The sequence below is a fragment of the Cibotium barometz genome, chromosome 10 (assembly GCF_041138505.1).
Source record: "Cibotium barometz isolate CiBa-2024 chromosome 10, ASM4113850v1, whole genome shotgun sequence".
NCBI lineage: Eukaryota > Viridiplantae > Streptophyta > Polypodiopsida > Cyatheales > Cibotiaceae > Cibotium > Cibotium barometz.
The window spans coordinates 39,560,099-39,583,030 of NC_141055.1; positions in this window are offsets into that span (position 1 = coordinate 39,560,099).

The following is a 22,932-nucleotide window of genomic DNA, read 5'->3' on the forward strand; positions in this document are numbered from 1 at the left end:
GTTGTGAGGTTATCGGTGCAAAACACTCCTCAATACTTCCCTTTTAACGTAGAGGAGATTGGTATGTTATCCAGAATGCACAAGGAGGTCAACGACAGAGTTATGCAGGCTATTTTAAGGTTTGCTATGTCCATGTCCTAAAATTTAATTTAAAGTCTTATTCTTTCTCAAAGTAATACAATGTGAATTATCTGTGCAACTCGGTTTTATCAAATCTGCCATGGGAAGCTTAGCGCAGGATATATATTTTAGATTTTGTTATATCCTTGCGTCTAGTTTCAGAGAGGAGGTTTCCTACATGGATATATGTCCATGGTTAAGGCATGTAGATTTGGACCAAGCCCAGATCTTTGTAATGGCCTACCATGAAAAGTAAGTGTCATTTGACCTAAATTGTACTTTTGGTATCCTGACATAGATACTAAATTTACCATCTTATACTGTTTATTGACTTTGAATTGGACACTGGAGTATGATTGTTATAGATACTGAGTCGAAGCGATGTTATCTTGCGCCAATTCAACTGCAAGATTTCATGGCAATGTGAGGCAGTAAGTCCACGTGATCGTTTTTGATATGAGAGAGAGAGAGAGAGAGAGAGAGAGAGAGAGAGAGAGAGAGAGAGAGAGAGAGAGAGAGAGAGAGAGAGAGAGAGAGAGAGAGTATTGACAATTGAAAAATGGTGTGTAGATCTATTAGAAAGTTAATAGCTAGTATTGAGGCCCTTACCTAGGAGTATATTTTAGAGGCAACGGAGATCATTAGATGCAGAGTCCCACAACAACATGATGGCTTTAGCTATGGTTGGAGAGTGTGATATAGTGCCATGTTGCTGCTACACTCAATGTTGGGACTACCCTTAGAAAATGTAAGCATGCACTTATTCTTCTAATGATATCTCAGTTTCTTTGTAGATTCATTGATAGCACATAAGTAATTTTTTTGTATGTGTAGAATTTGCAAAAAATACAAATTTGGATGTATGACTATACACCCTTAGAAAATGTAAGCATGCACTTATTCTTCTAATGATATCTCAGTTTCTTTGTAGATTCACTGATAGCACATAAGTAATTTTTTTGTATGTGTAGAATTTGCAATTAGCAAAAATACAAATTTGGATCCCAACGATACTATTCTACATCAGCCCATTCACCTTTGATGCAATGTGTAAATTCAATATAATTGACAATGTAAGAAGGCATTGATCTTTGTATTAACTACTCTCGACATGTATAAAATTTTGTCATGCCGAATATTTACAAGGCATTTTTGCATCTCCATGTTATATTGATAATCTCTATGATATAATCGGTAGCACCAAGAAAACTTGCTTTATGGTAATGTCTTTACATGAAATGTTCATTTTGTTCTCCATGGTATCTATATGAAGAATTCAAAGTAATGTATGTAAGTAATAGCCTATTATGGCTTAATATTGAAATCTAGACATTTTCAAGGTAGAGGAGGAGGAATGCCCAGGATGTGTGGTTTCCGTTGAAGCAAATAGAAAGAAAAACATGCAAAAAGAAGAAAGAAGTAACATTTATACAACAACATATAGACCAAAGATAACTCTTGAAATTTTATTATAGACGGAAAGGCACAATCTCAAGGTGATTCCACAACCTCTAGGATATGTGGTTCGATACAAAGAGAACAAGTTTTGGAAGCTTCTCTCCTGCTTCCGATTTTCCTATCATCTAACTTAAAATAGAAATCCCTTGGGGCATCACTACACATCAATTGGATCTCTTATCTAAGAATGGCCAATGGCCAATGGCTTTCTAGATTGACCACTAACGGGTCTCGATCTTGTAATTGGATTACAACATTGATGATGGAAGAGTGAGTTCCATCATGCATGTCTTGATCCAAGCTTTGCCAGACGCCTCTCCATAGTCGCCATCTTCTGTAACAAAATCACATGCATAATGTTTTCCTCCTAATGAAATATCTCGTCACACTAAAAACAATCAATGCTAAAATGTAACGGATGTCACCCTAACATAATTTTCTACAAACACAAACAAACTTTATGTTTTGATTTCACCTAAATGTAACATCTGGCATTGTTACTTTGCATTCAATGACATCTTCTACTACAGAGGTCCGCTTTACATCCCATCCCTTTTCCAAAATTTGGTTCATCCAATCATTATCAAGGGACCTCACTTGATATGTCAACTTTGTTTTCTTCACACCCTCACATGATGCAAACATCTGTGCAAAGGTGCTCAATGATATAAACTAACTCAAATGGACGTCCTTAGAATCTATTGATGGTTTCATTGATGCATGCATAAATGTTCTTATCTTATTCTTGTATGCTACAATGATGTTTGTGCAAAAACAAACCCATTCTTGGCTAGACAATGGTGGTAGTGGGATAGAGTCCAGTCTACTAGCATTATTGTTTACATTAGCCAAAACATACATGGAATTATAAAAGAAGATTCCATGTGCTGCTAAATGGTTGGGTGGGTTATCATATAGCAGTGTGCCTATCTCTATATAGAAGACATTGATTCTTCCACTAATGCACTCTGCATTTTGCCACTCCTCCACATTTTGTTGATGGATATAAAGTTGTAAGAAAATTTTAATGCTTAGCTATAGAGCACAGAAAAGTTAGGTATTGAACACAAAAAATAAAGACTACTTATTGAATCTTACTATTTGTCTTAGATCTTGTACTTTCATTGTGGTAATGTAGCATTATGTCCGTGTGCATATAAACATGCTGTGCAAGGACCTTGATTGCACCATTTGGCTGCTTGGAGAACTCCACGATCCTACCTTTCCAATGCTTGTTAGGATCACTAATGTATTTTTGTTTTACCTTGAATGCTCCTTGAGTGTTGAGTCTCATAGTGATCTAGTCTAACTTCTTGAACCATTAAGGGATCGAGCTGCCACCATCAGCATTGTTCATGTTGAAAAGCTCCACATTTTCAATGCTGCAGATATGTTTTCTCCTGGAGCTCATCTACAAAGGGAAAATAAAACATTATTACCATTTCGTTGGGGTCAACAATCTAAATAACGAAAATAAAACTTTAAAGAAATGTTGTGAACCTTGCACTCTGTTTTCCTTATAGTCGAGTTGACAAATAATCCTGTAAGTTTTCACAAATGACATTATGGTAGGAAGATTAACGAACATAACAAACAAAATAAAATAAAAAAGAAATCATGATTAGCAAACATAGCTTAACAAAGTTTACCATACTATTAAGATGGAAGAAAAAAAGAGACTGAGAGAAGAAGAAGAAGAGATGAAGCAGATATGGGGAAAATAAGTGACGCTGTAAGAGAGGCGGGAAATGAAGAGAAAACTAAGCTCAAATTGTGGATAAAGTCTTCAATTAGACTAGCTTTCAATCAGTCTGGCCTCTTTTCCTGATATTTCTTGTGACATACGTTTTGGTAGGTGGTATTCAGGCCTAGCATTTTTCTATTTTTGAGTTTTATGCCAATATATTGTATTCCTCTTTTTTGAGCTCAAAATTGTGGGGACTTCTCTGACAAAAAAGATCCATGTTACATGGATCTAGAATCCACTCTCATTGGCTAGCCTTATATTATTTTAATGGGCTCTAAAAGGGTCCATTTGAAGCCCGAATTTCCCCTACTGAAAAGTAAAGGAGCAACAACTTATCTTGGATTCGTTGTATGTGTATTGAACATCAAAAGCTCCTTTGAGAATTTTGCCGATGCGGTCATCATCTTGAGAACCCTTAGTTTGAGCGTGCTTCTCACGCTCCAATAAGGATTCTATGTACATGCATTGTTGTTGCTCTTCTTCTAATTGAGCTTGAATTAAAGAAAGTTTTTGATTGAGCATCATCTTAGGGAGTGGCGAATTGGTGAAGCCATGAGTATCATGATCAATATGCAAATTATCATCACTTGAAGAAGAATTCATTGTGAATTTTGTTGATGAAATTGGAGATTTGTTATCTCATTTGCACAATCCAAATTACGACAATCAGGTTGATCAAATGATGTCGTGTGTTGAATGTAGGTAGAGGTTCACCTATCGCTTGACCAAGTTGCTTTAGTGTGTGTTGTTTGACCACCATGAAATTAAGATTTATAGGTGTTAGAGGATATGTGAGGGTTCAAAGAATGTCAAAATTAATAATGGAGAAATCGGCAAATCAATAGGAACATTGATTGTAAACCTTGTAAACACCTTTACACATGAAATGAGCTCAAAAGTAATGGAGATGCTAAGAAATTATTTTTGGGATTTTTTATTTTTTAGGATATTTAGGGAATTTTTTAACTTTTTTTGAGGTTTTTGGGCTAAAATAGTTTTTTTTATAAATAGATGATAAGGTAAGATTTTTTTTAAAAAAATATGGATAAAATTTTGAAACTCTTAAGGAAGCTACATAACTTTTCAGCATGCGATTTGGAAAAGATAACTAAAAATAATAATTTTTATGGGCTTTTTAAAGCTTTAAAGTTTGTAAGCTTATATCTTGTAAGCTTCAAAACCATGGTTTTTCACAAAAACAAATTGGTGGAGAAGAAGGGAGTCTCTTTGGAGTCGCTACTATAACCATTGATTATTGGAGAGGTGAAATTGAAGCTTTTGATCGTGTTTGAGCGGATTTGAAGCCTCCTATGCTTACAAAACATCTATGGTGTCTGATTAAGAAGAGGATGGTTTTTCACCTCCTATGGACCTTTGGACAATAACCAATGATAAAATTACCTCTAGCTTTCAAGGCTTGATTAAAACCTTTAACTTGGCCTTTGTCTCTTCAATTTCTTCACCTCCTTGGCCATTGGTCCTTTATCGCTTCAAGATTTGGACTTGTCCTTGGCTCTGATACCACTATTGCAAGAGGATGATGGTCCTCTTATACAAAAATAATTAAAATAATCTCCATCTCTCTCTCTCTCTCTCTCTCTCTCTCTCTCTCTCTCTCTCTCTCTCTCTCTCTCTCTCTCTCTCTCTCTCTTATTGCTTGTTCAAAACTGTAGCATAAAAATTTATCCAACTTGCTAGAATATACAAAGAAGAAAAACATGCACGACACCAAAATGGTTTAAATCTCTCCCACTTGCTTTATAGCTCATGCTTTAAAGCAAGTGTATTCAGATAACTTTTTGCATTACTTTGTGAGCCAAAAATAGTTTTTACACTCCACTTTAGGCCTTTCTCTTAAAATAGAAAAGCCTAAGCTTTTATGCATGAACCTTGCTATAACTTTAAATAAATTTATCCATGAACCTACTAAGGTTAAGTAAACCATATGAACAAATGTGCTTGGTCGCCACCATTTGGCTACAAAATAATGACGACCATAAATCCAAAATAATAACGACCATAAATCTGCTACAAAAATATAATATCGCATAAATATAATATCACCAAAATTGTGCATACATGTGCAACCCTCATTGAGTCACCTGTAGCCATGCCCACTAATCTGCTATAAAAAACACATGCCAAATATTATATCTAGTGACTATCTATCCACACATTTTTACCAATACCTCATGGTAAGTTACTAACCATGCAACAAGTTATCGATCGCCACCAAGAGTATAATTTTGTATGTAAGCAATGTCCGCTACCAATTCAAACTTCAAAGAAAACATGCAAGGGAGATCCTAGAAATTTTATCTATGTTACATTGGGATGGTTTCCAAGCATATAAGAAAACTTAAAAAGATTGTGGAGCTGTTGAAATGAAGATTAAATGCTACATATGGTTAAAGCTTAGGAGTTTTACCAATTTTATTTATACCTTTTAGTTGTAAAAAAATTATTCATAATTCAGCTTTTTTGGTAAATTTTTGAAGCCATTAGTAGAAGAACTTGAAAGCTTATTCATTGATGGTATTGATGTGGTGTATAATTATCCCTTTGAAAGAATTTTTGAGTATCCACATGAGGAAAAAAGGGAATGTAAGACAAGAGCTATGGTTATGATGGTTATTGGGGATCACCTAGCACAATGTAAACTTGGTCTTTTCAAAGATGGAGGGCAATCATTTTGTTAAAGGAATAAAGCTAAAGCTACCTTAGATAATAGTAAGTCAAGATTTATAGGTCGTTATGTATACGACCAAAATAGATTTCAAGCAATATATCCACCTGAAAAAAGAGACATTTCAGAGATGGTGGAAGCTATTGAGAAAGCAAAGCGAGAATACACAGCTAATGATAGAGAAGCTACTTTAAGAAAAACAGGGTTGTCAAGTGAATCTATCCTATGGAGGCTATATGATCTCTATGGTTTTGATTTATCACTTGATTTAGTGTATGATGTCATGCACATATTCTCTTTGAATATTTTCAAAAAGTATATTTCTTCTTTATTTTCAAAGAGTTATAGTAATTCTATGAAGAAAGAAATCGATGATGCAGTATTCAAAGTTGTTAGAAATCATGGTGGATTAAACACTAAACAAAACTCCATAATGTGAGTGTGGAAAACAGTGCAATAGACTCAAGTTCAGTTAGGTTACAAGATGGAAACTTGTACTCATAAAAAGACTTGAGATGTTGTGCTTGTATTTCATTCCATTGAAGTGACCCTTTATATAGGTCCAAGTACCATATGGGCTTTGCCTTTGCATGTGGGATAACTCCTAGCCTTCACCACATTCATCCACATCCCTTTGACCTTGTCTATGATATGACATAGATCACTTTTTCTAACACCCTTCCTTGATCATGGCATATCATAATGCCCTTCCTTGCTTCTAACATTACATGAAAAGAGATAGCATGGCTCATAGGGAGCATAGCTCTACATTGCATGAAAGAGATAGCATAGCTCATAGGGAGCATAGCTCTAAAAACTGAAAAAAACATAAACATGAAAACATGTCTCTCCAATACTCCATATCCATGAACATTGTGCCTCATGTGCACCATCATGTGTTGAGCATGGAGACCCAACTCCCATCAATCCCCCCTTGTGGGCTACATGGCCAACGTATGAGAACTGTGAGCATACATCATATCACATGACCTACATCATCGGTGGTCAGAGATGAACATACATCTTGAGTAAAGGAGAGCATCATCATGGCTTTAGAAAGCCCATTCATCATCAGGTACCTCTTCATCATCATAAGAGGTGTCCATACATAAACATTTGGGTAAGAGAGGGCATAAATCATTCGTCATTATGACATGTGAGCCATGACATAAGAATCAACATAGACAGCATCTTGTTCATCTTCATTGACATCTTCGTCTTTGTCTTCATTCATTTTTGCGTCTTCATCTGCATCTTTATTTTTGCATAGCATCTTCTTCGTCCTGACATTGCACATAGATTGGTCGTGCGTGCATTCCCATCCTTGAGGCAAGAAACCCAAAACACAATCTTTGATGATGCCTGAGTTGATGTTGGTGATAATCCAAATGTTGATGAAGCCCGTGTTGATGTCCATGCTAAAGAAACCCAAAGTGAAAATATCCACCACAATGGACACATCAAATAACTTTTATCATCCCCCATGTGAACAGACTCTTATGGAGGTCGATTTTACATCATGGCCTTTAACACCTTAATATCAAAGGATTTTGCAATATTTTAACCAAATCAGAAAAATAGTGCACCGTTTGCACGTCGCCCTTGTCTGCCAGTTCTCAGCGCACCGAACGGATCTCCACCTTCGTCGCGCCGAGCTGCTTTTCTACTCGTCTCGTCACCGAGCCATCTCGCCAAGCTTCACGATCGCCCACAGTTGCCTGCTCAATTCCTACTGCTGTAGGTTGCTACTACTGACATCTTAATCGAGCTGTTTTGCTGGAGCGCGTTACAAACCATCGTTCACTGCCGCACCGACTATTGTGATTGAGATGAATGCTTTGCTTTGCTAAATTCTATGATAGCTACACTAATGCTTCTCAGTTCCTTTGGCAATGGCCCAAACTTCACCTCTCTATGCTATGGCCACCCTTCTATTTCTCTCTCTCCATTTTGACAAGACTACTGATCAGAATCCTTCTTCTCTCTTTGTTTTGCTTTTGGAAGTCCTATTACCCTTGGGAAGTTGGAGCATTGAGCTAGTGAATGAGAGAAAATAATCTAAGCCGCCCTTGAAAAAATCTCACAAACCCACCATTAGCTAATGCCTAACTTGGCTATCTCACTAATACAAGAGGGAAAAAAATGGAAACCCTAAAAGGAGACTAATGCAATCTTGTTCTCAAGCAAACTAAAGAAGTTAAGAGATGCCCTAATCACTTGGTAAGTCTAACACTAATCACACCTCCTAATGACTAAGAACCTCCTAATCCTAGATCCACCACTAATCTAAACGCTAAACCTAAGATCTGATACCATGTTAGAAATCATGGTGGATTAAACACTAAACAAAACTCCATAATGTGAGTGTGGAAAACAGTGCAATAGACTCAAGTTCAGTTAGGTTACAAGATGGAGACTTGTACTCATAAAAAGACTTGAGATGTTGTGCTTGTATTTCATTCCATTGAAGTGACCCTTTATATAGGTCCAAGTACCATATGGGCTTTGCCTTTGCATGTGGGATAACTCCTAGCCTTCACCACATTCATCCACATCCCTTTGACCTTGTCTATGATATGACATAGATCACTTTTTCTAACAAAAGTATCAAAAGTAGTGCCACCTACAATTTAGTATATGGTTGATGGCCTAAGTCTCCTAGCAAGTACTTGAGAGTTTCAAAGCCGAAGAAAATAAAAATTTTATCCAATGGTGCTTGCCATATGTCTTGCGTGTAGTGGAAGGCATTTCAGAAAATCATAAACAATTGGGTATCTTATTGATTGATATTGCACATAGCTTTTATAACTTCAGCCAAGACAATGGACGGTCAAAAGAAAGTGTGGAAGTTGTGAGGACTTTGTTACAATCATGGAGAGTCCGAAAAGAAGAGTATACAAAGCCAAATTCTTCTCCTTTGGAACATATTGCAAGTATATCAATATCAAACTTTTTTTTATAGTTTTTATATCTTACATGTTAATATTAAGTCTAATTAATTTAATTATATATATATATAGGTAATGGAGAGATCTTAGATGATGTTATAAGGCATGGTCTACATGATCGCTTTTGGTGTTATACCTTTGAGAATAATGTCTTCTTATGTTGCGATTAAAACTAATAATCTCAACAATGAGGTGACTTATGTACATCACTACAGCCGTGTTCTTTTCACCAAATCCTATAAAGCCATGAAATTTGATAGAGATCATCTATTACCTAATGAAAGATTGCTACTAGAATTCCACGAGGTTCTAGTTACCCCAAGTGGTTTTGTGGTGGCTGACCATGAAAAACTCATGTGTTTGCCATGGCATAAAGATGGAACTTTTGAGGTTTCATATTAAGGCTAAAAAATTATGGAGTGATATGAGAAAGTATAGACAAGATTGTTATTGTTGTGAAAGTGTGATAAAGAATACGGGCATTACAATTACAAGACAGAGACGTGAAATTTGTGATGCAAGCATAGATGAGATAAGATATGCAAGGCACTTTTGGAATATTATCAATGAAAGCTTAGACGCACTCCAAGTAACATGCTATAAAAGTTTATTTTACAATGGAGACCTATTCAATATTGGCAACGACCTGGTAGTTAAGGTAGACACGGAGAACAAACACCATAAGATAATGTAGGCCATTGGAAGGCACGCATTACTTCTTTATTCTCTATGCAATATAATGGAGAGAGAATACTCTTCTTTGGTGGAGAGTATTATAAGCAATGTGTGGTTGGATATGGTGGTGATGAACACTTGCTTATAGATGCCGTCATAGGAATGAGTATTTCGGAAAAGAATCGTCTTTGATTGGGATAGCATTAGACCAATTTCTTCATTGTTACATAAGTTCTATTCTTTATCTTTGTGCTTAGAGAAAAAAGTAATTGCATATGAGGTAAAGGATTTGCAACAACGGAGTAGATTACTTAGATATGGATTAGTAGGAAATGTGCCACCTTGATTGGAATCCCATAACATTGTCAAAGTGCAAAAAAGTAATGAGAAAAATTATAGTCCAGAATGTGCAGTGGTGAGAGAAGTAAATCATAGTGGAGAAGAAGTGAAGTTACTGTTCTTGAAATGCGATGAAAGGAATGAAAAAATATGGAAGGTTCAAGTGGAAGAAAGATATTGGAGGCATTGGAGTTGCTGTGTAACAAGAATTTTTGGGGTGGAAAGTTACAAAATGACAAAGAGTTCTTCACCAAGGCCACATGAAATGGATTCCTATAACATGACAGTCTTAAAATTTACTTTGTTTCTAGGTAAGAATCTTTATCACAACTATTTTTCATTTATAAGGTCTTTTTCTTAACATATCAAGCTAGCATCTCTCCAAGTCAAGTCAATCTCTCTACACTCATTATTTGATAATAGTTTACTCTCTTTAATACTATGCATTCTTAAGTACATTGGTGTTTTTTTCTTTTTCTTAATTTGTAGTGCTTGTGCATGATAGTCTTTATGCACAAGAGTCGAATCTCTCATACATTAACTCTTATACATAAGCTCTTATGCATTATGCATAAGAGCTAAGGAAAAAGTGCTTATATGTATAAGATCTTTTGTGTAAATTCTTAAACAATATGCACATCAAGTCTCTTGGTATTTGAAATCTCTATCTTTTGCACTCATCAAGTTAGCCTCTCTTAAAGAAGTCTCTACACTCATCAAGTTAGCCTCTCTTAAAGAAGTCTCTACACTCATCAAGTCATCCTCTCTTAAAGAAGTCTCCACACACACACACACACACACACACACACACACACACACACAGATAGAGATAGATAGATAGATAGATAGATAGATAGAGAGAGAGAGAGAGAGAGAGAGAGAGAGAGAGAGAGAGAGAGAGAGAGAGAGAGAGAGAGAGAGAGAGATTGAAGGGGCTCGTGCAGCATAGGCCACTTTTAAAACCAACTCTTGTTTCTAATTGTATCAACTCTTTCCTTCCTAGTAAACTAGCATGTCTAAAGACCTTTTAAGACCATGTTCGAGAGCATATGAGAGGAAATCAAGTTATTGTGTTAGATAAAAATAGAAAGAGGCATTCTATGACTTATAGTCAAGTGTTAGATGATGGGGTAGGGGAATCATGCCTTGCTAATCTTGACCATTCCATTCCAAAAGGCAATTCAATGCTTCAAGATCTAGAGGGATTTCCAAAGTTTAGGGATGATATATATCTTAACTTCCTAGAATCTATTAAAAGAGGAAAGCATGATTCAAAAGTTTGCATCATTTATGGTGATAAAGCATTCTTTAGTGCATCACATATATATCCCATGTGCACTCTAGGATGGATGGGATTAGTGGAAGGAAAAAAAACTTGGTATTTTTGGGAGCCAAATATCTAATCGACGAAATTGGTTGGTGGATTTGTATCCTCAAGACAAAGTACCTTTGTTTGAGGATATAAAGGGCATTCTTGGACGTTTACATGGCTTCTCCTCATTAGATCTTGACTCTAAGTTTTTAGTTTGTAATTCATTATTAGATGATTGGTTAACAAAAGATAATAACCAAACACACAATGTTGTGGTACTTTGTAGTAAGAGAGGACGCAAGCCATGAAAGCAAAAGACATTGAGACCCAAGTCTATAACCACATTTCGAAAGAAGCTACATGACAGCAAACATTACGAAGATCCCGAGCATGACTCTACAAAGAGCAAATGTTGTAGAAGAAATTTATCTTCGTATGCATATGGATTTCTATTATCTCCTGTTTGTGGAGTATGTTACAAGAGAAACCATGTAAACAAGTATTTTCATGCTCCATAAATCATAATAAAACTTTTTCCTCAACTACTATAGTGTTTAAGTTTATTTCATTGCTTATAGAAAATTGTTGTGGATGTTTTTCACTTTACTATATCTCTTATTTTATTTTATTTACACTCATGAAAGTACTCTTTGTGCTTATAGATTTTTATTATGTTTCACTTTAACAAAAAAATGTATTCTTATTTTTTGGGATAATTATTTAATTACACTCCATTCTTTAATTTGCACTTAGGAAAGTTTGTAATTATTTCTTATGGAATTGTCTTGTGTTTCACTTATGCAAAATACTTTTTTTTTGGATAATTATTCAACTACATTACACCCTTAAATTTGCACTTGTGAAAGAACTTCGCTTGTGTTTCACTTAGGCAAAATATTTTTTTTGGATAATTATTCAACTAAATTACACCTTTTAATTCCACTTGTGAAAGTATGTCTTTTTACCTTGTAGACTTTTCTTGTGTTTCACTTATGCAAAACTTTCCACTTCTTTGATTTGCACTCAAGAAAGTACGTCTTTGTACCTTATGGATTCCTCTTTTGTTTCACTTAAGAAAAATTTTGTATACTTCTTTTGGATAGTTATTTTAACTACACCAATTCTTTAATTTGCACTTGTGAAAGTACATCTTTGTGCCTTACTGATTTGTCTTGTGTTTCTCTTAGGAAAAATTATGCCTTATGGATTTGTCTTGTGTTTCACTTAGAAAAGTTATACCTTATGGATTTGTCTTGTATTTCACTTAGGAAAAAATATGTAAACTTATTTTTGGATAATTATTTAACCACACTCCGTCCTCTTATTTGCACTCTTGAAAAAGTATGTCTTTGTGGCTTATGGATTTTTCTTATGTTTCACTTAAGAAAATTTTGTATATACTGATTTTTTGGATAATTATTTAACTACATTCCACCCTTTATTTGTATCCATGAAAGTATATCTTTGTGCCTTATGGATTTTTATCATGTTTTCACTTTAACAAAAAAAGTATTCTTATTTTTTGGGATAATTATTTAACTACACTCCATTCTTTAATTTGCACTTGGGAAAGTTTGTCATTGTTCCTTATGGACTTCTCTTGTGTTTTGCTTAGGCAAAATACTTTTTTTGGAAAATTATTCAACTACATTACACTCTTAAATTTGCACTTGTGAAAGTATGTCTTTTTGCCTTATAGACTTTTCTTGTCTTTCACCCTAAAATTTGCACTTGTGAAAGTTCATTTTGTGCCTTATGGAATTTTCTTGTGTTTCACTTAGGCAAAATATTTTTTTTTGGATAATTATTCAACTCCATTACACCTTTAAATTTGCACTTTTTAAAATATGTCTTATAGACTTTTCTTGTGTTTCACTTATGCAAAACTTTCCACTTCTTTGATTTGCACTCAAGAAAGTACGTCTTTGTACCTTATGGGTTCCTCTTGTGTTTCACTTAAGAAAAAATTTGTATAATTTTTTTTGGGATAATTATTTTAACTACACGAATTCTTTAATTTGCACTTGTGAAAGTACATCTTTGTGCCTTACGGATTTGTCTTGTGTTTCACTTAGGAAAAATTATGCCTTATGGATTTGTCTTATGTTTCACTTAGAAAATATTATACCTTATGGATTTGTCTTGTATTTCACTTAGGAAACATTATGTAAACTTATTTTTTGGATAATTATTTGCACTCTTGAAAGTATGTCTTTGTGGCTTATAGATTTTTCTTGTGTTTCACTTAAGAAAAATTTTGTATACTGATTTTTTGGATAATTATTTAACTACATTCCACCCTTTAATTTGTATCCATGAAAGTACATCTTTGTCCCTAATGGATTTATCTTGTGTTTCACTTATGCAAAATTTTGTATGCTTGTTTCACTCAGATAAATTTGTACCCACCATGAAAGTATGTCTTTGTTCCTTATGGATTTCTCTCGTGTTTCACTTAAGACAAATTTATATACTTATTTTGTTTGGATAAAGATAAAGTATGCCTTTGTGTCTTTAATAAGTTCATGCTATTAATAGCTTTATGCATATAGCTATATATAAAAGCATAATGGTCTTTACACATTAGATTTTGTGTATAAGTGAGAGTGCCCTTACATATAGTGCTATGTATAAAGTTAATGGAGTTAATTTATGGTTCTTATATATTATGTATGAGTATAAGGCTAATAAGAGTATACATTTGGTATTTGACCTTACATGTTTTATGACATTTTGTTTCATTAGGGATATTTGGTGGATGAAATCTTTGAGAGGTTTAGATTGCCTCATATTTTCAACAAATGATGACACAAACTCTTGAAGAACCAATAAAAATGCTTCATCAATTAAGAGACACGAGTAGAGTATCAAGCATCTCCAATGATAGAATGACTTCTAAAGAGAGTGAACCTATTTACATGAGACCTCTTAGCATGCCGTGTAGCACTTTGGATACCCCAACATATGACCAAATATTTTATGCTCCTAAGCTTTTCCAGAGAGACAATGAGATGCTATATGGGAGATCTTACCTTAAAAGTTATATCCCAATCAACATCAATTATTTTACAAGCCAATTATCGCCTTGTGGGTAGTTGGTTTAAAGATATAAAAGGTATTTTTGATTTATGACACAACAAAGAGGGAAAAGCCTGAATACTTTCAGTTAGTAAGGATAAAGTCGTTGGATTTTTGAGGTGCATCTTACTCATGGAGATAGAAGATATGTATGCATGGTATAAAGTTATTACAGTCCACCAGCTGGAAGAATATGAAGAAAATAATGGCTTAATTGGAATCCTTCTCAACCATGGATGAGGTATGCTGCCTAAAGTTTTATTTAGTTCAATGTTTTGTGTCTATTTTAGTAAATTTAAAGTCACTCTAATAATAATAAAGTTAGATGTTAGGATAATATGAAACTAACAAAGGATGATCATATGAATGAGGAGAATACCAATGGTATTGATACATTGCAGGTATACAATTTATAAATATTTCTTTCATGTTTTGTTTGAAAAGAAGATTTAATATTATTTATTAAAAAAATGTTAATATTATTGACTTGTTCATTTATATTTATGATCTTAGAGTGACAATCCAAGCTCAATTTCTACTCCAAAGATGCTCTTGGAGAACAAGGTTACAAACATTGATGAGGTAGGTATGTTTCAAGTTATACAAATATTATTTCATCCTTGAATCATTTTATAAAGCCATATGTACAGTATTTGTACTTTAACCTTGGTATCATTGATCCTTTTTAACTATAAAGAAGTTTATGCAGCCATACGTATATTTGATACTTTAACCTTGATTTCATTGATCATTTTTTAACTATAGAATGAAAATACAAGTGCTTATATTTTAGACATCACTTTTTAACAATAATAATGTAGAGAAGGTTAGTAATATATTTGATACATCAATATTGATGACAAGTACTTAATCAGGATGACTATTTGGATAATGATGCTTGGAACATAAAGAAGGATGTTGGTGATCATTCAAATACTAGAACCTATATAGAGTTGCTTAATATCGCATGCCATACTCAGGAGGTTCAATTATCACCTTCCTATTTTTATATAAATTTGGTGAGTAGATTTAGATATACTAAAGAACATCAATTTTTATATAAAGATTGTTGGAGATAAAAGTGCCTCACCAATGCATGAAGCAAAAACAAGGAAAAGCTCACGAGCACGGAAGGTGATACTTCTACCATGTCTAATTTCTTTATGATGATTAAAATCATAGAGATATTTTGTAATTTATTTTCTAGTATGGGTGTAGATAAGTACCAAGTTACAGAAAAACTTGGAGGATAAACAAACCTTGGTTTCTTCTACCTTCAAAATTAAAAAAGCTCAAGGTAGTTAATGTTAATAGCATTTTTTCCTTAATGATTAAAAAATTTACTTATATTAAATGATTAAAATTTTAGACAGTAGCATTTCTTCTTAAATGATAAAAATTACTTATATTAAATTTTAAACTTATTTTTTCTTATCTATATTTTTAAAAGTTATTTTTCTTATATAACACTTATGATTCTCACTTAGTGTACTACTTCTCTCAGGGTGATTCTTCTATGGATGATACACCATCTTCTCTTGAAGCTACTCAACCTCGAAAAGTAATGTTTTTAGTATATATTATTTTATTCTCTTTATTTTAAGTATGATGTACATGTACTTTCTTCTATACTTCTTATTTTTGAAGCTTAAGATCCTTTTTGGTTTTATGCTTTAGGAAGCAAGTGAATATACCACAGATGACCAAGAAACGATTTTGATGAAGTTTTTATGTGCAAAGAGTATAGAGGACATGTACATGTCAATGAAGTTTTTATGTGCAAAGAGTATAGAGGACATGTACATGTCAATGAAGTTGACATATGCCATGATGAGAAAAACTCAAGTATTCTCTGACAAAAATAGTGAACAAAGTTCTAAAGAGATGAGAGAAGACCTTGTAGCTTGGTTATTACAAGAAGGACAAGTGACCATTGCCAAGAAGAGAAACGACTCTTTATCTTTAGATGATGTTAATATTTAAATTATAGAAAACTTCATTTCTTAAACTATTGATGTACAATTAAGATCTCACACTAATGTATTATTTTTATCTATTTTTTTTAAAAATTAATCTCAAACTATTGTGATTTTTTTAATCTCAAACTAATGTAATATTTTTTAATCTATAATTATTTAAAAGTTTTAGCTATTTAGAAATATTATTTTGGAGTAAGGTATTTAGTTATAAAGTGGAGAAGAAGCTTTTTGTTTTAAAATATTATGACCTAGGTGTTGATGAAATTTATGAAGTTTCACTTTATGATGAAATTTATGACCTAGGTGTTGATGATGAAATTTATGACCTAGGTGTTGATGATGAAATTTATGAAGTTTCACTTTATAAGTATTCTTAAAAATGCTCCAAATATATATATATATATATATATATATATATATATATATATATATATCTCTCTCTCTCTCTCTCTCTCTCTTACACACACACACACAAATGAAATGTGTGTCTTTAGGTGTCCACATAATAGTGCAATATTCTCTAGTACATATAGTTAAAAAAAAAAGCTTTAAATCTCTCTCTCAAAGTTGAACGTGTGTCTTTAGATATCTATGTAATCGTACAATATTCTCTATGATATATAGAAATCATTAGAATAACAATCTACTTAATAAAATAAAAAACTTGATTTTCAATGCATTTCTCTTTAAAAATTCTCATCTTCAACTTAAAAAATATTTTTCTATAACCATTATTATATAGTGATTTTTTACATATTAATTTGCCATATAGTAATATTTTACTAGATAAACTACTATATAGTAATATTTTACTAGATAAATGACTATATAGTTATTGATAGTAATATTTTACTAGATAAATGACTATATAGTTATTGATTACTATATAGCAATATTTTACTATATAGATTGCTATATAGGAAAGTTTTCCTAGATCAATTACTATATAGTGAATGCTTTCATGACTTTTGTTATATAGCAACTTTTTATTGCACAGTTGACTATATAGGGATTTTTTGCTAGTTTATTTACTACATAGCAAGTGTTTTCCTAGAATGAAGACCTAGGAAGTGTTCCACTTTTCCTAGATCGTGACTTTTACAAGATATGTTCATTTTTTCTAGTAAACTATCTAGCAAAATGTTGTTTTTTTTAAATCTTTGTGCTCGTGTGCGTGTTGATTACTATATAGCAATATTTTACTGTATAGATTGCTATATAGGAAAGTTTTCCTAGATCAATTACTATATAGTGAATGCTTTCATGACTTTTGTATATAGCAACTTTTTATTGCATAGTTTACTATATAGGGATTTTTTGCTAGTTTATTTACTACATAGCAAGTGTTTTCCTAGAATGAAGTCTCATCCCATGTGAAGGGACGTAGTTGCAATTCAACTTCGAAGTCACAATAGCCAGCGTTTATCATCAGAAGGGCCTACCTATGACATGGATGCAATCACATGGGGTGTCTCATCCCCAATGGCATATCTATTGGCTAGAGCGCTTGTGGGTGAGAGAGGCCGATTTGCTACTGGCAAGTAACTATCCATGCAATGTCGATGTCCACATCTTCTTAGCAACCCGTCGATAAGTGCAAGTAACCACTTCACCCTCCCCATCACTAAGTAAGTAGAGTGAACCCCACCACGAAGTTGGTACAAGTGGTTATTTGCATGTACTCTCCTGAAAAGTCCAAACGTATCTTGTCGGACAAGTCCAAAAACTTTTTTGAACATGCACTCACCATATAATGATCATGCACTTACCAAAAACCGAAGGACTTAATCCATTGCACACAAGGAATCTTCATGCACACCTCACAATGGATGATGCCATATCCTTTTGCCATATCGACACTCAAGTACATAGGACCGGACTATTCTTCCTACCTTGTGATCCATCTGGCACCCATTCATGCACTCATGCCTTCACCCGATCACACCCATGGTCTTCACCGCACCTTGTCAAGATACTCCAACATAGGATCCCACTCTCACATGCAACATCCATGCCCCATGCCAGCACTTTGCATGCTTGCCTTCTATCTAGTTGTCTTGCCTCATCTTCATTCATTGAGTCTCATTCTTGCTCCATCTAGTCCTCTTCCCATCCATGACTCACAATTCTGACGTCCGCACACTCATAAGGGCTACTATGCATGGCATATTGGGCATTTATTGAGATACCACCAGAGAATCCTTCATCTTGCCCAATCAAAGGTGCATCCCAATCGTAGTCTATAGAGCCGTTGGATCCACGCACCCAAACGAAGATCTCCACACAAAGCGATGACCCCCTCAAGTGCGTTTCGCATCTGCCTCCCAAAGCACCAAACTTGCCTACATTTGTGCTAATCAAGTGAGATAGAGATGTCCCATAGGTCAAAGTAATGCCGCATGCCCAAGGTTGTCATTGCTCGGTAATCCAAAATTTCACCTCTCCAAACCACTGCATGTCCAATGTCGACATTGCCTGGTAGCTTTTTGATGCTTCCCTTCTTTCTTACCGACATCGTCATGCTTCAAGCAACTAGACCGAATAGCCACCAACATTTCAAAAAGAGGCTCAAGAAGAATCTAGATCCCTTTGGCCATGTCCGACAAGCTATCCATATTTCTCGGTTTACCTATGTACCTATCAGATTGGGTGTTCTAATTTTTTCTTTCTGTGACATCACCATGCTTCAAGAAACTAAATTGAATAGCCACCAACATTTCAAAAAGAGGCTCAAGAAGAATCTGGATCCCTTTGGCCATGTCTAGCAAGCTATCCATAGTTCATAGTTTACCTATATACCTATCAGATTGGGTGTTCTAAATTCTTCCATTCTCATGGATGACCTAATCTCATTCCCACCCACCATATCGACCAGCCTCAATACACATCAAGCACAATTTCCCTATCTCAAACCATGTGTAAGAGTCGAAGAAAGCAATCCAAAAATTGTGAAAGAAAGCAAAGTGTTGGAGTTTTCACTGGATGAATCTTCTATATGGGCCCACCTTTTTCCCAATGCCCATACACATCACCTATAATATCCACGGGCTAATAGACACATAGGCATTTCATAAACTTGTATTCAACCTCATCATTGACAGTCATCTAGATACATTTCTAGATAGGGGAACCTTGGCGAGCGTAAGCCTAACCCTTGGTATAGCCCATCACTAGGACCTTCCTATAATTAGCAAGAACCTTCCTTGCCTCGTCCTTGGTATAGCCCATCACTAGGACCTTCCTATAGTTAGCAAGAACCTTCCTTGCCTCGTCCTTGATCACCCCACCCATTCAATCCACCCTACCTCTAGCAGCCTAAGTGCTCATAACAAGGCCAAGTCCATCAAGCCATAGAGGCCATCCAGCTCTCTTGTAGCTATGGACATAACAATGTATAAATCTGTCGCCATACCTCTAATAAGCTACTGATCTTTACTTCCCAAGCATCATAATGTTATGTAAATGTCAAAGAAAGCAACAAAGAGAGTCAAAGAAAGCAGTTGAGTTGGAGAAATCTTCATGTTGGAGAAGTGCACTTCCACCCATCGCCCATGCACGTCATCTCGATAGATCTCACTACGTGCATCATCTTTTTTTTTTTTCACTTCTTACATCTCACGACATGCATATAGACATGTACCTGTAACTCACCTTGTCAATGCTAACCCTCCAAGACATCTCCTGATATGGAGGGATCATGCAGACACAAGCCTAGCCCATGGTATGACCCGTTGCCTATGGTACGACCCATGGAGAACCCTCGATCATGTAGGTACCTCCAAATTGCTTTAATGCATATAACCTCTACTTTGCCTACAAGTTAACACCAACAACACCTTGTCTTGGTCTCGACGTATTCACCCCAAAGAAGCCCAATCTCTAGGTACAACCCATGGAGAACCGTCGATTATGTAGGTGATAGAATGTGCAACGGACGAAGGGAAAGTGGAAACACAGGAGAGAGAGAGAGAGAGAGAGAGAGAGAGAGAGAGAGAGAGAGAGAGAGAGAGAGAGAGAGAGAGAGAGAGAGAGAGAGAGAGAGAGGAAACACAGGTGAGAACCTGCACTCAATATCATCACCAAAAGGAATACATGTTCGGAGCAAGAGGGGAGAACCTCATAAGTGAGGGACTGCATCTAGACAAGCTAGGCAAGCAATGCAAGCAGTGAAATATGAGGGAGGCATGCTGGCTATATATACCCCTAAATGAAGGCAGTCGATTGGTGATAAATACCTCCACGACTGGGGAAAATCCCAAGACCATAAAATGGGAAATAAATATGGGTAAAATACATGTGAGGGGTGACCAGCCCCTCATACTAACATGGTCAGGCCCTAGAGGCTAAATAGTACACTAAATAGGAAGCCAGCAAGTAGGGGATGATATCTAACACCCCCTCTCAGCACCGGGTGGTGCTGAGAGGGCTGAGCAAACTCCAAGAAGCCAGAGACGCCATCCTCGATCAAAGATGAAAGACTGCAGAAATAGGTACCAAGAAAACTCCACAAGCAATCTTCTCAGCAAACTCAGGTGCAAAAGCAATAGAACAAGCTATCAAGTACACCGCTCCTCTGGAAGAAAATAACCATATAGGCTGCTGCGACGTGCTGCTCCAAATAATGGTTCCAAACCCGTGTAAGAACACTCCCCAAAGTCGAATGTCGTGTATCCAACCTGGAGAAGGTATGAAAAACCTCAAAACCAACCAAGATCAGATCCTGTATATAATTAATCCTGGGAGAAGCAAACTGCTCCTCACTAGAACCCTCAAAAGAAATAGAGTCAATTTATTTCAACTCTGTAGTACAAAGAGTAGCCAAATGTTGTATAAAAGCATCCTTTGAAAAGGTCTGCATCGCAAGATGTAAAGACTCTGTAGAAAAGATGTAAAGACTTTGTAGAAAAGATGGGGTCCATCTGCTCAAACTCCATAACATGAGTTGTCCAAAGCTATAAATAAGTACACGCCAATGAGGTGGGCATTGCAAGATGAAAGGACTCCACATCCCTCTCTGAATGAAAAAAGATATCGTCGGATTGATAGAAGCCCAACGTGATTTCGATCCAAATCCAAAAAACTCTAGAAGTACCATTGTGCCCCAGGCACGGTTAGCAACCCACAGATCCAAAACATCCCACTGGGTCCAAAAAGCATCCTCCAAAACAACAAGCCTGCAGAACTGGCACGGGGAGGGGTATCCTCAGAAGCATCACAAAGAGATGTAGAGATAGACTCCTCACAATGAGGAAGGGAAGCAAGAATAGAAACTGCAGTGGTAACAAAATCCTCAAAAGCATCATCGATAGCAGAAGACTGTTCCAGAAGTAGAACCAGATCCCAATAATTAGCAACAAATAAAGGATCCATGTGAAAGGATCACACCACAAAGGGCAAAACACCCTCCTTGTTCTGCAAATACTGCAAAGAACACAAGCTCGGACAAAATAAACTCTGCTCAAGATCTCTGAAAAGATCACTGCTCTCCTCCAGAAGAAAATTGGAAAACTCCTGTTACAGAAGAAAGTCTACACAGATACAAAACAGCTCCCAAAACTGATCCTCAAGTGAAGTAGCTGGAGAAAGGCCCCCTCTGAGTGTAGAAAACTCCTATGGGAAGCAAAACACAGCCAAAACACTGCTATCCAGCAAAAAATAGCACTCCACCGCCAATAGAAGGCAAGGAACATGAAGAAACTGGGAAACCGTGAAGGCCAGGAACAAAACACAGGTATAGATACTCCAAAATCAGCAAAACGCTGATTGAAATCTAAAATTCAGAATCCTCCTCAAGTACACTAAACCACCTCCAAAGCCACAATCCAATCAAGAAACCCCCTCTGCAAGTGATCTGTGTCCACTGGAGAAGAAAATGCAGCCAAACAAGAGCTACAAACCTGAAAATTCAGGTCAACTAGTGTCCACACCTCATATGAGGAAAAACGCTGAAGAGAAGGTACCTTCAGGTCCAACAGATGAAGCCCAAGTGAAGGTAAGCTACCAGCAAGATCGGTCCAGAAAAAACGCAGCAACCATAGTTACAAATCTAAAAACACAGAGGTATAAGGGGCTGAATATGGAAACGCTGAAGTCTCAGATCAAGAACTGCTGTAGAGAACAATCAAGGGGTGGGAGGGATGGCACAAGATAACTAGAAAGGATAGGCAAAAGGGAGCCCAGAGAGCTCCAAGATCAGGGATGGGAAAGCAAGCCCAAATAGGCCAAAAACGCAGCCTGTTTGGGACAGCTATGTTGTTGTCTAGACCTGAAAAAACGCAGCCTGTTTGGGACAGCTATGTTGTTGTCTAGACCTGAAAAAAATGCTTGAGAACCCCTGGAAGGTGCCGCCAAGATGGGCAGGTATGTTGTCTAGAAAAACGCCCCTGTCAGGCTCTGCCAAGAAGCTGCCAAAACTGACGCCCTGAAGAGGAGAAACAGCAGCCCACTGAATGGGTATCAATAAGCCCGTGAAGAAACGCAAGCTTCAATGCATGAACACAAAAATGCAGATCTGTCCATGGGCAGAAAAACGCAAATATGAAGAGGTAGAGGAGGGAGCATCCAACGCTGAAAATCACCGGGCGCTCTGA